Source organism: Lolium perenne, chromosome 4 (assembly GCF_019359855.2).
Source record: "Lolium perenne isolate Kyuss_39 chromosome 4, Kyuss_2.0, whole genome shotgun sequence".
NCBI classification, from domain to species: domain Eukaryota; kingdom Viridiplantae; phylum Streptophyta; class Magnoliopsida; order Poales; family Poaceae; genus Lolium; species Lolium perenne.
The window spans coordinates 84,538,686-84,555,413 of record NC_067247.2 but is presented as its reverse complement, the minus strand read 5'-3'; the positions used below and the strand labels follow the sequence as shown (position 1 = coordinate 84,555,413).

The 16,728-nt window shown below is 47.3% G+C and overlaps 2 pseudogenes; both read right to left on the bottom strand.

Annotated features, from left to right (window-relative positions):
* Positions 1 to 1,742: 1,742 nt before the first annotated feature.
* Positions 1,743 to 8,429, bottom strand: LOC127346958 (putative 4-hydroxy-4-methyl-2-oxoglutarate aldolase 2; annotated as a pseudogene).
* Positions 8,430 to 13,977: 5,548 nt separating this feature from the next.
* On the bottom strand, positions 13,978 to 14,485 carry LOC127293171 (putative 4-hydroxy-4-methyl-2-oxoglutarate aldolase 2; annotated as a pseudogene).
* Positions 14,486 to 16,728: the final 2,243 nt, after the last annotated feature.

The following is a 16,728-nucleotide window of genomic DNA, read 5'->3' as shown; positions in this document are numbered from 1 at the left end:
TCCTGAAATTGCTAGGTGAGCCGAAGACCACATCCACTGATGTTTTTCCAAGAGAATAAGCAGGTCGAGTCGGTATAATGCCGTGGAATCCTGTGTCGGATTCTCTTAGCATATCGACTGTTAAACCCATTGCTCTCATGGTGCTGGCGAACAATAGGTTCAGGCCACTTCCTCCATCCATGAATACTTTGCTCATATTGTATCCTCCTATATGAGCTTCAAGAACAAGGGTTGCGTGGCCAGGCCTCGGAACAGCCTTCGGGTGATCCGCCCTGCTGAAGGAAATACTCTGATCTGACCAGTCGATGAAGTCGGGTGTATCTACCATGGCAACCTACGCATATTTTATTTCCCGGGAGAACTTCTTGATCTCTCTCTTCGAAAAGCTGGTCTTATGGATCATGTTGACTTGCCCGCATGGTTCCGGAAACACATCAGTCGATGTGCACTCGTCCCCTCCTACTGGTACGTATGGCTCTGGTATGTATGGCTCTGGTGCATAACTATGGGATCCTGCCCTTCTCTCCATTGTATGAACTCTCGACATGGCCTCGGCTCTAAGATCGTCGTAGAACTGCCGAATTTCCAGAAAGTGTCGACAGTTCCTCAACAGGTGACTGGACTTCTCTCAACCATCCTTCGGGTCGATGTAAGAGTGGAGGTAACATGGTGCCTCGAGTTGCTCTGTAGCCGATAGATACGGTGAGCGGGTGCGACCCTTGATCGATAGCGTGTCGTGGTATCCTTGCTCGCACTGTCGAAAGTGAGGTACTGTTTGTCCTTCCTCCTCGCGGTGCGAGTCCCTTCGTCTTTTCCTTCGCCCTGCTGCGACGTCGAAGCTTCCCTGGTGGCCCTCTTGAATGCTCCTGGGTGGAATCTTTAGGGTTGCCATTGGAGGGGTGCTTTCCGGAACCGCGGCATTCAGATCGGATGCGCTGGTCCTAGGGAGGTGAAGGAAACCTCCGGAGTCGATGATGAAGTGGACGCCGCCGAAAGTAGCGTCCATATCGCCAGCTGATCCCGCAGGGACCAAGTGAGGCGCTTCGTGGTGCTGCACGAACTCGAAAGACCCGCAACGGATCGAATCTCTTGGTTCCACTGGCGTTGGCGACTCGAGTACGAACGCCGCGGACGTGACTGGTACTGCCGATGACTTGCCTGGTGCCGACAAAGCTTCCTGGCGTACGGCGCCAATTGTCGAGGGTACTCCTCAGCAATGCCCTCCGTTTGGGGCTTAGGGTTGACGGAATCCTGCAAGCTGACACGAGACATCGGTTCACAGACAAGCGGGGAGAGCGATTTACCCAGGTTCAGGGCCCTCGATGAGGTAAAACCCCTACGTCCTGCCTGTCTGTTCTTGATTATGATGATAATGGGTTACAATGGGGTGCCGAATAGTTCGGCTGAGATCTCGTCGAGAGGCTAAGTATTGCAGCGACCTAGCTCTAGGGTTTCTGGTAGCTAAGGTTGCTACGATTGGTTCTGTCCCTCGGCAGCCCCTCTCCTGGCCTTTATATAGGAGGCCAGGTCTCACGAGGTCTAACCGAGTACGACTAGGTTTACAGTAGTTTTAGATCTAATCTTTCCTCCTTCGACTACTTCCTTGTCTTGCCCGTCAAGGATTCCTCTCGTGCGCCGTCCAGGTGGCCCATCTTTTCTCTGGATATCTTCATGGGCCTCCAATTAGTCACTATAGGATAGGGCAATGTCGGTTACCCGAAGGGTAATGCCCACGTCACTGTCTACACAATGAGCTCGGTCCTCGAGACGAGGATCCCGTCGGCGCCGGCGTAGAGCCACTCGCCGTCGCAGACCCTGGTCCCCGCTATGGCCACCGGCGCGTGCTTCTCGCCCATCCCTTTCTTGTTGGACTTCATGGGGTTCGAGCCGAGCGCGCGCACGCTGATGTCGCAGCCATCGATCTCGTCCACGTCCCGGATGCACGCGTTCACCACGATGCCCGCCCACCCGTTGTTCTGCGCCAGCTGCGCAAGGTTCCCGCCCAGGATGGTGCAGCGTAGGCCGCCGTCCACCACCAGCACCCGGCCCTGCCCCTTCTCCAGGAACTCACGCACCAGGACGTTGTCCTTGAACACCTTGAGCGTCACGACAGGGCCTGCGAAGACCTACCGCCGACCGTACATCCGAAAGATGGGTTGCAGAGCGCGGAGCTCCCCGCTGGTGAACTGGTGGCAAGTGGCAAGCCCACCATCTTCTTAGCTTCCGGCCTGCATTATGCCATTAAAAGAAGATAAACCGTTAGTGCTAAGCGAGGAAACCCATTGTCAACAGGAGTAAGCAAGGCTAGTTAGTCGAGAACCAACCTGAGGTTGAGTGGTTAGGAGGGTGGTTGTACCCCCAGCCCACCAGAGTTCAAATCCCAGGTTTTACATATGTGTGTCTCATAAAGGCGGAATATTTATTCAGTGGGAGGCGACGTTTCCGTCAACAGCGAGGCGGATGTGGTGACTTCGTCAATTTCAAGATTCAATCCGTCGGTTAAGTCTTCAGGAGGTGCTTATAGGGATAGGGTGTGTATGCGCGTTCATAGAGGTGAGTGTATGCGCGTGTATATGAGTATCGTTTGTACTGTATTTCTTAAAAAAGCAAGGCTGGTCAGTCAATCACCAATTCAGCATACCCATATAAGCAAATTATATGCACTTAAGTTCTTAACACTGCTGTAAGGAAGACATCTTCAGTTATACAGCTTAACAGTTATACGGGATGGTGCTGAATTTCCATTTAACACGCATCAGAAAATTCTTCCTTCTTTGGGACTGCTTAAGTGCTTATTAAACAAAAAAAATGAAACTGATGACATCACTGCTGACATCATTGGAGTTTGTTTCACAAAATATTCATGTTTCAGTTATGTTTTAGATTTGTTTCATAATTTAATTTGTCACTACTAGAAAACAGGCAATCAGTAGCGCACCTGTTTTTGCCATCAGTGACGCACTAGTGGTGCGCCGCTGATATCACGCCACTGCTAACAACTAGTAGTGGCGCACTAGTGGTGCGCCATTGCTATTTGACTTAGCAGTGGCGCACCAGGTAGTGCGCCACTACTAGCTTCATGGTGCGCCACTCCTAAATGTCTGAGGTGCGCCACTGGACAGAAATAAGGTGCACCACTACTAAAATTTGAAATTTCTATATCTGGATCTGGATCTGGATCTGGCACATTTTGTTTCGAATTTTTTGGCTCGTTATTTTTTCTCGTTCTTGTTGCTCGAATTATTTGTGCAATGTTCATTCTCATTTTTCTTAGCCTAGCCGCCGGTGAGGATGGATGAGAGAGGTAGGAGAGGTGAGGAGAGGTGAAGATAGGTGAGGAGATGGAGGATGTAGGAGAGGATGAACAAGAGGACAAAGGCCAGAGGTAATGGAGGCCAGAGGGTCGCTGGAGCATCGCCGGAGGGTCGTTGTAGGGTCGTCGGAGAGTAAGGTTACCGGAGGTCACCATAGTGGAGGAGCTCGCCGGAAAGTATGGTCACTAGAGGTCGATATAGTGGAGGAGGTCGCCGGAGTGAAAGGAGAAGTAGAAGAAAAGAATGAAAAGAGAGGAGGAGAGGAGAGGAGGAGAGCAGGAGGAGGAGAGGAGAATGAGAGCATGAGAATGTGTGGAGGAGGAGGGAGGAGGGGGTAAGTGGCTGGCTCCTCCCATTTTGAATTCCATTTCGAAATTCGTGGGCGGGAAGCTTAGCATTGGCGCACCAAGGCATGGTTGCGCCACCGCTAATTTTTTTCTATTTTTTACCCAAAATCTAAAACCTGAAAAAAGTCTTGTTTCTGTTTTGAATTTGACGAATCCATTTTTTGTCGAAACGACCGTAGGTCGTTGAATTCGAATAGGAAATTTCGCGTAGATACATTTTGATATAAAAAGTTTTTCATCGGAGATCGTATGCAACCAGAAATCCCATTTTACCGAAAAATAACGCCATTTTGCATAATATATCGAAATTCATGGTTTTAAATTTTCATTAAAACTAGATGGCATAACATATGGTCATCTCAAAGGATTTTAGCACCAAGCATGGTGCGCCACTACTAAGTGATACCCAAACATGTCCATCATCCCCTTTACATAGCAATGGTGCACCATGTAATGGTGCACCATGTAGAGGTGCGCCACTGCAACATAAAATAGTTGTGGTGCACCTCTGCATGGTGCGCCATTACTATGTATAAGGCTGGGTCAAACCCATGGTCAAACTTAGTGGTGGCGCACCACAGATGAGGTGCGCCACTACTACATTTTTTTATAGTGGCCCACCACTTTCCGGTGCGCCACTGCTAAGTAGTAGTGGCGCACTGCCCTCCTGGTGCGCCACTAAGACCCATCTTACGGCTAGGTCTTTTCCTAGTAGTGTGTGTAAGTATTGGTAAGGATATGGCTAATGTCACTCCTGTAGGTGTAGTTGTCTTTAGAAAAGAGGTTTTCAGCGAGAACCAATGTTGATATAAAATATGCTAGTCGAAGAAAAATCCTTCAACGATAGGTCGATGGCTGGTATGTTTCTTCTAATACCCATTATGACAACATATCACTGGTAGTTGCTCCGGGGAGTGCCGTGGGGGGAGGGGCTATCGGTGACAGTGGTCCATTTCCGGCCTTCACGGGTCTAGAACATAACAACAACTGCCAATTATAAATGTGTTTCACAATTTTGTTCCTAAAAGTAATGACATACTTATTTTGCAGGTCGTCACAGCTTGCTGGAATAACGTTGGGGAACTCCTAGTGTCATACACGTTGATTTCTACTACTTAGCTACGGCATTCGAATTATCGGTGAACGAAAAATGATGCACATGTTACTGGTTTGTGTTAGCAAGTAGCGCAGCGCCTCACCTTTATCGATCTACCCGGTCATCCTGGCGCACACTGCCATAGCACTTCATGTCGGCTCACCCCTTCCGCACCTTCTCCACCATGTCGCGCTGACAAACATGAGGATGGCTTGGGTCATGGTAGAGGAGGCGGCTGCAACAACCTTACCCCTCAAGTAGGAGCACGCTTGCCGACCTCAGGATCCTTGCAACGCCCTACTCAGGGTTGTCGAGCGGCTTGGTGCTGCTGGCAGCATGCCCATACTACCAGTCCAACCCGCCGACCGTGCCCCCGGTATCAAGATGCCGGAAACCTCGGTACACACACAAAAGTCCGTGGTGAGATGACATGTTTGTCAAGGAACCCCCCCCCCCCCCCCCCCGTGCGTAACTGCTTCAGTGTCTAATGTTATGTCTCCAATGTCATGAAACATTGATTTTAGGAAAGCTCTAATTGGTAACATAGAAGAAATATGGCTCCATTTAAGTAGTTGATTGATGGATATACAGTTATCCATGCAATCGGATGCTTTTGTTTGGAACCTAACACCATCTGGTTCTTCCACGGTTAAATTATATTATCTACATTGCACGAATGATTATACAAATTCTTTCGCAAGGAAAATAAAAGTACCACTCAAGATAAGATTCTTTATGTGGTTCTTACATCGCAAGGTATTGCTCACAAAAAAAATAGCTAAAAGAATTTTGCAATGCAGTATAAAATATTGTTTTTATGATCAAGATGAACAATACAATATTTATTCATATTCTGTCGCTTGGCAAAAATAGTGTGACGTGTTGTTCATATGATATTTAATATTATCGCTCCCGTTGATATCACGAATTTGTTTGGAAATTAGTTACGGGGTTGTGAAAATAGATAAAATGGAAATTTAAGTTGGAGTGTGCCTTACTTTGGGTCATATGGAACATTCAGAATGATTATATGTAAAATCAACTTTTTGTGTAGGTAATTCCGTTGTCGTGAGGATTTAGCTACTAGCTTTAATTGGCGTTTTGATCATGGGTTAACATGTTATTAGTGTAGAGCCACTTCATGTTTTTTTTTACATATCTGATTCTTGTATCAACCATATATGATCCATGATGTAATTTTTTAAGAATTAATTTTTAAATAGAAGAATAAAAAGAGTCGCATGCATCGATCAGTGCAAATGTTGGGGCACTGCCTTCTTTTAAGAAAAACATCACTGTTTCAGGCCATGCGGCATGGTGAGCCTCTTCAAGCTCTACAGACTGGTACGAGTACGAGATGCCCTGAGGTTTGCCAATGGACTCTAGATGCATGGTTACGGCGTCGTTTTATTCAAGGACCTTGGAATTTCAATGGCTTCTTCTAGCATGGTGGCTCAATGACTATGACTCAGGGTTATCCCTATGTGTAGCCCGGAGCATTGCTTTTATGCGTCTGGCTGAGAGGAAAACATCACCGTTCAGCGAAAACGTACCATGGAACATTTACTCTATATTAGAGCATCATAAGTAGACTTCAACACGGAATGCGTTGGCCCTATTTCCAGTTCCAGATCCTGCGATTACATTGATCAGATTCAATTGGTGCATATAAGTGCCATTTCATCAAATCTTTTATCCCTCAATGATCAATAAGAGCACATTTCCAACATTTATATCATTGATAAACTGGGACCCTAGTAGTCGAGCTATGCCTTTGTAAGAGGTGTCAGGCTGTGTATATATACGCGCTCACCCGATACTTCCAGTGCTTGCTTCGTGCGATGTAAATGAGCTATTAACAAGTAGAGTATCTTGGCTAGCACCATGAACCATTTGCAGCGGTCATTGACCAGGTAGACATGTATTGGGCATGGGTGGCATCAGGAACACAACTTTCTCAAGTCGCCGTGCTGCCCTCGCTGCCCCAACGCCGTTGAACACATGCCTCAGATCCTCAGCTTATCTACCACACGCACGCAGTTTGGAGACACGGCAGGATTCGGACCCCAACCTGGAACTTCGACGGCTTCAAATTCTTATTCGCATTTGCCAAATCTTGTTACATAGGAGTAGTCAGACCTTCAGAAAAAGCGGCCGCGTATTCAGTTCCGGAGGGCAGAAGCAGCTCAAGATTTAGGTGGTCCGGTTTGTCCTGTCGGCCCGCTGGACCGCACCTCTCTTTTGGCACCAGTAGGGTAAGGGTGCGGACCGAAAAAAATAGGTTCGCCTCGGGTAATACCCGTTCGACCCCAGGGTCGAACCGCACCTACTAGTAGAGATACGCCGCCGCAGGAATCGAGCAATCCGCCGGAACGCGCTTGCTGCCGTGGAGTGGAGGGCCTGGAGATCGTCAGAGTAGAGCCTCGCCTCCCAGCCGTCCTCTTTTCCAGCATCTCCGCGCCCGCCGGCGGCTTCTCTTCCCTCCACCCCTATTCATGGCCGGCAGCTTCAATAAGCGGCTAAGCTCTCCCAGGGACTCTCCTTCGACTTCGCGTAGAGAGACGCCAGCCGCCACCGGAACGCCGCGATGCACGGGGGGCGCTCGCAACTGGAGGCGGCAAAGCTTGTCCGTGATTGGACTTTTGTTATTCTTTTATCCTCTGTGATCCTCTTTTCTGTTTCTCTACGATTCAGAGTCGCTTGTGCAATTGCATTCATGATTTCAATTTTCACTGCAATTGCAGTTTCCGACCGAAACATAAATCTTCCCCTAGGCTTTCTTGATGGCTCCTCGCAACATCACGTACGAGCATCTGTTTCATGTGTAGTCTGTAAAATTATCTAGCAGACAGAAGCCAGCGGGAGGGCCGAACCTAGGATTTACCCTTTTTTTTAGGGGGAAAGTAGGGTCTTTATTCAACAAAATCAATGAGAGGTACATTGTCTGGAGGTTGAAGGAACCACACCTTGCGCCCAAACGGCTGAGAAATGGAATTTCTCGCCACTAAATGGGCATCATAATTAGACTCCCTACATTCAAAAATAAAATTAAGAGACTCAAAATAACTAGATCTCTCCACAATCTCCTTTAGGATTCACTATATCTGCAAAGATTATTGGTCTTCATCATTTCAATCACCTCCTTGCAATCAGACGAGATCAATAAATTTGTCACACCTAAGTCTTCAGCTAAACAGAGAGCCTCAGCACAAGCCATTGCTTCCAACACACAATAGTCCTTGCCTATGCTCCCACAAACTAGCCCTCAAAATTCCTACAGACCGCACTGATAGCTTCATGATCATTGTGCTTATCAATAGCCGCATCCACATTTAGCTTCAGAATACCATTAGGTGGAGCCACCCATCTCTTCCGCACTTCTCTCCCCTGAGCCTTCATCTTCTTCACATTGTTCTTTGGAATAACACCAAGATCAGACATAAACCTCCTTATGAACTCATATGTACGTAGAGGGGACTGAAAAATATCTTCATGAACCGCCTTCCTGCGCGCCGACCATATTTCCCACAATGTCACCAACATCCATATAAATTTGTCATGATCCAGTGTCTCCATCATGGAAAACAGCCACCCTTTAGGATCACAATCTTGATTAGAAATCATGTGCTCCGTCACCTCCTCATCTGCAAGAGCCCACACGCATTTGGCCATAGTACAGTCCATAAGAGAATGACGCCATGTATCCTCCGACGCATTACAAATACTGCATCTTGACGTCACTGACATATGCCGGCTATGGAGAACATCAGCAGAGGGTAAACTATGATTGACAAGTCTCCATGCAAAGTTACGAATTTTGGATGGAACTTTTACATTCCAAAGCATACACCAATTCTTCCCCTCCTCCACATTTGTAGAAGAGGACGACCTGTGGTCCAGCCAATCTTCCCGCCTCTTCTTCGTTTGAATCAACATACGATATGCAGATTTGATAGTATAAAGTCCCGTGCGCTCAAAGTGCCAGGCCCAATAGTCCTCTTGATTAATGGAACTCAACAGAATTGACTTGATTATCCGGGCATCAAAAGGTAGAAATGAGGCAATAAGAACCTCATCACGCCAACAAGCCGATGAGTGATCTATCAGTTCATGTACCTTGACGAGATTTGAGTTACCTCTACTCGTTATCATCCGCAGATGCTCATCACGGGGGATCCAGTTATGAGACCAGATGTTGGTAGAAGGTCCATTACCAATCCGTCTAATGAGCCCTTGTTTTAATACCCCAATTCCCTCATGGATAGCGCGCCAAATCTGTGATGGTGACCCACCAATATGTGCCTCCAGCAAATCATTGTTTGGAAAATATACAGCTTTCAAAACTCTTGCACTTAACTTTGTGGATCTTGCAAAATTCTCCAGGCTTGTCGAGCAAGCATTGCAAGATTGAAAATCTCCAAATCTCTAAAGCCATGGCCTCCCATATATTTTGGCTGGATCAAGGTATCCCACCCCACCCATGCCGGTTTCCTTTTTCCATCTTTACTCCCCCACCAAAACTTTCTGATCATTGTGTTGATATGTTCACAAAGGCCTCGAGGAAGCTTGAAACAGGACATAGCAAAGACCGGGACAACTTGTACAACAGATTTAATAAGCACTTCTTTGCCCCCGCAGATAAAATTAATTCTATCCATCCCTGTATTCTCTTCCATATTCTATCCTTCAAATATTTAAAAGCACCATTTTTGGACTTCCCAACATCAGATGATAAACCCAGATACTTATCATTAAGAGACTCATTTGTAACTTGAAGAATTCCTTTCACCTCCTCCCTCAATTCAGTTGGGCACCCCTTACTGGAAAAAATTGAGGACTTATCTCTATTGATCCGCTGTCCGGATGCACCACAATATAATTGTAGTGTCTCATCCAATTCAACAGCTGTTTCTTGATTTGCTTTGAAGAAAAGAAGACTGTCGTCTGCAAGTAACAGATGATTAATGGATGGCACTGAATCCGCCACCACTAAACCCCCAAGTCTACCTGATGTCTCTGTGTGTTGGAGCAAACACGACAATCCCTCCGCTGCAAGCAAAAATAAATACGGTGATATGGGATCTCCTTGACGGATACCCCTTGTAGGATTAAAATTCTCCGTTCTTCCTCCATTAAATAAGACCGAGAATGAAACCGATCTTACTCCCCTCATCACCATATTCACCCACTGCCTAGAAAAGCCAAGTTTCAACATGATCGATTCCAGATAATCCCACTCAACTCTATCATAAGCTTTCATCATGTCAAGCTTCAAAGCCCCAAAACCTCTATTAGGTACCTTCTTTTTCTTCATAAAATGTAAATATTCATACACCATGATTATATTATCAGTAATCAGTCTGCCAGGAACAAACGCAGATTGTTCCGGGGAGATAATATATAGCAAGATTAATTTCAGTCTATTAGCCAGCACCTTCGAGGATGTTTTAAATAAAACATTACACAAGCTTATTGGCCGATATTGCGTCAGAGAGGAAGAGCTTCATACCTTTGGGATCAGCACCAGCAACGTTTCATTCAAACTTCCAATATCATCCTCTCCCGCCAAAATGCGCATAACCACCTTTGTAATATCCGGCCCACAGACACCCCAATGTTTCTGAAAAAAGTGGGCCTGAAAACCGTCCGGCCCTGGAGCCTTTGATGGGTACATCTGAAACAAAGCAATCCGGACTTGCTCCCCTGAAAACGGCCTATTCAAAACAGGGTTCATGTCATTTGTTACTTTAGTTGGCACATACGAAAGAAGTTCATCCGTCCTCTCTATTCCTTATAATTTTTTCTAAAAACCGACTGTCATTGACTCCATCTCACCCACATCATCAGTAAGCGTACCATCCCGCCTGGTAAGATTTATAATCTTATTTTTCTTCCTTCTGCCATTTGCTCGCTGGTGGAAGAATTTTGTATTTTGATCGCCCTCTGACAACCATTGTATGCGCGACCTTTGGCGCCACATAATCTCCTCTCTATAGCTCAATTCAACAAGCCTGTCTTGTACTTTAATTTCTTCATGATTCGGTCCTTGCCGGGTAGGGTCTTGGCGAAGAACCTCTAATCTTAACCGCAATGATCTGATCTCTGATCTCACATTGCCAAAAGTACTTGAATTCCACCCTGTAAGAGTATCAGAGAGCACAGAGAGTTTTTGTTGCACATCTGCAACCGAATTACTTTCACCTCCATTATGCCATACTTGCTCCACCAAAGGACATAGCTCAGCATGTGTTTCCCACATGATTTCATACCGGAATCTCCGTTTATTTTGATCCAAACGCATCTCGTCGGGAGCTCTATCAAAATATAAAATAATCGGAGAATGGTCCGATGTGGCTGCTGTTAAGTGTCTCACATTCGCATAAAGAAATCTTGCACACCAGCTTGGGGAAGCCAGTGCCCGATCAAGTCGGATTCTACAGTAGCTTCCACCCACTATTTTCTTCTCAAAAGTCCAATCAAGCCCAGTATACCATTTCACATAGCCTCCCGAAAACCCCTCATCTGGCTCTCATCACGATCACAAATACTGATGTTGCTCTTCTCTCCTTAAAACCTTGTAGAAATCCCCGATACACAACCAAGGGAGGTCATAATCAGATTTTATGAAAGTCATCATCTCCCATGTCTTTCACTCCTTGTCGCCTCCCCATACCAGCATGTGAGACGCCATGGCTCACCCCCACCATTTATAATCATATCTATGTGGTAGCAAGAAAACTTTACCACCTTGAGATGCAGCGAATTGTTCCAAAAGACGCACATTCCCCCGCCATCACTACTCACTCCAAAAGATTGATCATATCCCAACGTACGACGCAGATCTTCCGACCGTTTCTTGTGAATTTGTGTTTCCAGAATACAGAAAACCTCTGGGGCAAACTTTCGCACGAGATCGCGCATCTCTCCCACTGTCGCGGCATTGCCAGCTCCGCGACAGTTGAATGACAAGGTACTCATTGGACCCAACGGTCCTCCTCGAAGGAGGCCGCCGATCCATTATTAGCACTCTCAATTTCCTCTACAGTTTTTGCTCTTTTTGGGTCCCTCTTTGGTGGTGGGCTAGCAACCCCTGGCGACGCTCCAGAAGGATTATTAAACTGATTAACCAGGGAACCCACTGCTCCTGAAATCACGGGCTCCGAAGCATCGCCAGTAGAAGTCCTCTTCCTATTAGGGTCTAATTCTTCCATCTCCAAATCTGACTCCTTGGCCCCAACACCTAGGATTTACCTGTTATCCTTTCACAAAGGTGCGGGCCAAAGCTTGGCCCACGAAATTTCCTAGAGGTGCAGCGGTCCAGTAAGCGGGTCGCACCGAACCGCACCACTTGCATCTATGGACATCTCCAGCGGCGCGACGGCAAACGGTCGCTGAGCGACCGTTTTTGTCCTCCGTGACCGGAAATGCGTCTGGGGCCTGCTCCAGCGGGGCGACGCAAAGTGATCGGGCCGTCCGCGGAGACTCAAACCTGGCCCAAATATGCGCCAGGTTTGCGTCTTCGAGGACGCTCGGCGGTCACGCGGAGCGTCCTCCATTTCTTACTCGGTCCCGCATGTCAGGGACAGCGAAATCGACCGCTTCGATTTGCTTCTTGTTCCCCTTCTTTCCTGCCCGAGTGCGACGCCACCACCCCAACCCCACCCGTCGCCGCCGTCCGGCCGCAGCGCTGGAGTAGTCGCCGTCGGCTCCGTTCTTGCCGCGCGGGAGAGCAGGAGCGTACTTGGGCTTGGCTCCGCCGCGTACCTGCCGGCTGTTTTCGAGCGAAACGCTCCCGGTTGCGCCGCCCTTCCGCGCCGCCCACGACCTGTTCGGTCAATTGCGCCGGTAGGTTTCTTACTCGTGTTTTCGGTGCTATCGTGCGCGGCCATTGATCCGCAGTTTGTACCCACGCAGATGGACATGTGGCAGATGTTGGACAAGTTCCGCACGGAGGTCGTCGACTCCTCTTCCGACGAGGAGTCCGATCAGTCGACGCAGACTTTGGCAATTACTGCGGCCTCCATGATCCACGAGTTCACCTCTAACCCGGGGTCGCAGAACCGGGGCTCTGTGAAGGTTTTGCCGAGCCGTGATTGCCGTGTTCGGAGAGTATTACTGTAGGGAGCCAACTGTTGAGGATACAAGGCGGCTCCTGTCTATCAACGAGTCTAGAGGCTTCCCAAGAATGATTGACAGCATAGATTGCATGCACTGGCAGTGGAAAAACTGTCCATTTGGATGGCAGGGTGCGTACAGCGGGCATAAGGAGGGAAAAACTGTCATTCTTGAAGCTGTCATATCTCAAGATTTATGGATTTGGCATTCATTCTTTGGCATGGCCGGTTCCAACAATGGCATCAATGTGTTGCACCGATCACCGGTTTTCAACCGGCTCATGCAAGGCAAAGCTCCCCGGGTGAGATATGAGATCAATGGAAATGCATATGATAAGCCATATTATGTTGCTGATGGCATCTATCCTGAATGGGCCACATTGGTGAAGATTGTCCGTAATCCAAACTCCGAGAAGACGAGGAGGTTTGCCAAGATGCAAGAGGCTTGCAGGAAAGATGTGGAGCTTGGATTTGGTGTGCTCCAAGCTCGGTGGGCAATTGTCCGTCACCCGGTAAGAACATGGTCGCTGAAGACCATGCATGAGGTGATGACATGCTGCGTGATCATGCACAACATGATCTTTGAGAACGAGCGTCTTGATGGCCGCAATGAGAACCACTGGGAATTCCAATGTGAGCTGGTTGCGCCACTTCCTGGAGCTTCATCTTGGCAGGACTATCTACATAGGAATGTAGAAGTCACTGACGAGAACGTCTCCAAACAGCTGCAAACGGATCTGATTGAGCATCAGTGGACATTGGCTGGCCATGAAGATCATGCCTAGAGAAATACTATCTTATTTTCATGTCCACTTTTAAAAATTTAAATGTAATAACTATGCCTTTGTTGATTTCCTTATTTTGTTGTTTGGAAACTTCGTAAATTGATGCAAATGCGGAAATGCGTCGGCCCGCTGGAGCCACCCCTAGGTGCAAACAGACGCGCGGACAAAAACGGTCTGTCGAGCGTCCGCCGCGCGATGCAAACGGACATTTCGGACGTCCGAAATGCGTCGCGACGCTGGAGATGCGCTAAGCAGGCAGCGACAACAGTCCTCAGTCCTCCTCTTTTATGGTTCATTGATCCATCATTTTATAGGGGTATGTATAGTGTCTACACGATGAGCTCGGTCCTGGAGACGAGGATCCCGTCGGCGTCGGCGTATAGCCACTCTCCGTCGCAGACCCTGGTCCCCGCTATGGCCACCGGCGCGTGCTTCTCGCCCATCCCCTTCTTGTTGGACTTCATCGGGTGCGACCCGAGTGCGTGCACGCCTATGTCGCACCCGTCGATCTCGTCCACCTCCCGGATGCACGCGTTCACCACGATGCCCGCCCACCAGTTGTTCTGCGGCAGCTGCGCGAGGTTCCCTCCCAGGATGGCGCAGCGCAGGCTACCGCCGCCGTCCACCACCAGCACCCGGCCCTTCCCCTTCTCCTCCAGGAACTTGCACACCAGGATGTTGTCACCTTGAGCGTCACGACGGGGCCAGCGAAGACCTGCCGCCGACGATACACCCGGAAGATGGGCTGCAGGGCGCGGAGCTCCCCGATGGTGATCAGGTGCGAGTTCGCATCGCAGACCTCCGTCGTGGCAAGTGGCAAGCCCGCCATCTTCTTAGCTTCCGGCCTTCATTATGCCATTAAAAGAAGATAAACCATTAGTGCTGAGCGAGGAAAACCATTGTCAGCAGGAGTAAGCAAGGCTGGTCAGTCAATCACCAATTCAGCATACCCATATAAGCAAATTATATGCACTTAAGTTCTTAGCACTGCCGTAAGGAAGACATCTTCAGTTAGACAGCTTAACAGTTATACAGATCTCAAGCAGGGATGGTGCTGAATTTCCATTTAACAAGCATCAGAAAATTCTTCCTTCTTTGGGACTGCATATTAAACAAAAAAATGAAACTGATGACATCACTTCTAACATCACTGGGGTTTGTTTCACAAAATATTCGTGTTCTAGTTATATTTCAGATTTGTTCCATAATTTCGTGTATGGTGAGCATGGCTAATGTCACTCCTCTAGGTGTAGTTGTCTTTAGAAAGAGTTTTTGGGGGAGAAACCATCCTTCAACGATAGGTCGATGGCTGGTATGTTTCCTCTAATGCCCATTATGACAACATATCATTGGTAGTTGCTCTGGGGAGTGCCATGGGGGAGGGGGGATTGGTGACAGTGGTCCATTTCCGGCCTTCACGGGTCTAAAGCATAACAACAACTGGCAATTATAAATGTGTTTAAATAATTTTGTTCCTAAAACCAATGACATACTTATTTTGCAGGTCGTCACAGCTTGCTGGAATAACGTTGGGGAGCTCCTAGTGTCATACGAGTTGATTTCTTTTTTTTCGAACCATGCCTGAGAATTGCATGTATTATATTAAGAAGGGAGAAAAATGCCCAAAAAGGCAAAGAGTACGAAACAGAATATAGTCTTGTGAAACTCGACCTGACCAAAAAAGGAAAAGGGAAAACACACACAGCAGCCCTAGCGGCGTCACACCTACAGAATGAAACGACCTTTACTTGCTATCGACCACATCCTTGCTTCTAATTGTATCTGATCAATGAGTTGCGGAATTGGTTGTAAGCATTTTCTGTTCCTTTCCCTACATATCGACCAAGAGACAAGCATGATGATAGAATTCAGTTTCTTCTTGTCTGCATTCTGCATATTTTTCAACGCTTGTTTCCGCCAAGTTCTGAGGTTTTAACTTGATATTTGAACCATTTGATCAAAACCAGCCCATTTCAACAGAGTTCCAAATTATGTTTACTACTGCGTAGCCAATGAATAAATGTTGAGTATGTTCCTCCGTTAAATTGCAGAAAACACATTTTCATTATGGGGAAGTCCTCTTTTTGCTAGCCGGTTTGCCGTCCATACCCTTTCACGTATGATCAGCCAAACCGCGATTTTGCATCGCAAAGGCGACCATGACCTTCAGATTTCGTTTGCGATATCACACTGAGTTGCAGTCTTATAATGAGCCATGTATACTGATTTCGATGTGAATATTCCTTTGGCGTCCCAAGTCCATGTCCACAGATCCTCTGCATTTTGGCTTAAATGTATGCCATTGAGTTCTTCCCATATGGCAACGACCTGAAGAAAACCTTGAATGTTAATTTGTTTCTTGATATCATCTATCCAAGCTCCATTAACGACTGCTTCAGCCACAATTCTTCTTGCCTTCTTGCCTTCGTTAGAGGCTTAATTGCATGATATATGTCCGTGGTAATGTCTTCTATTGATCTCCCGTTTAACCATATATCGATCCAGATGTAGCACATTTGGCCGTTACCCACGACCACACTTGTCGCCGCATTGAAAATGTGCATGTCTTGTTCTTCTATGGGACTGGCTAGCGAGCACCATGACTTCTGGTCGCCAACTCTTAGATGCCATGCCCATCGAATGCGCATGGCCGTGTTCATGAACTCTAGGTTTAAGATCCCTAACCCGCCGTTAGGTTTGGGATGACAAATTGTTTTCCAATTGACCAGACAATGTTCACCATTAACAGTATCAGTTCCCTTCCAAAGGAACGCTCTGCGTACCTTATCAATTGTTTTCAGGACCCATGGAGGCGGATCAAGGGTCATCAAGTGGAAAATCTCCATAGCGCTTAGCACGGATTGCACTAAGATTAATCTTCCACTTTGAGTGAGCATGTGGGTTTTCCACATGGCTAGTCTATTTCTGTTCTTTTCTATTAAAACTTGGAAGTCTTCTTTTCGTGCTTTTCTGAAATGGAGAGGAAGTCCGAGATATGTTATGGGCATGTTGGCGAACTTGCAATTTAGCATCTCGCTGATTTCCTTGATCTCTTCCTCGTCACAGTATATC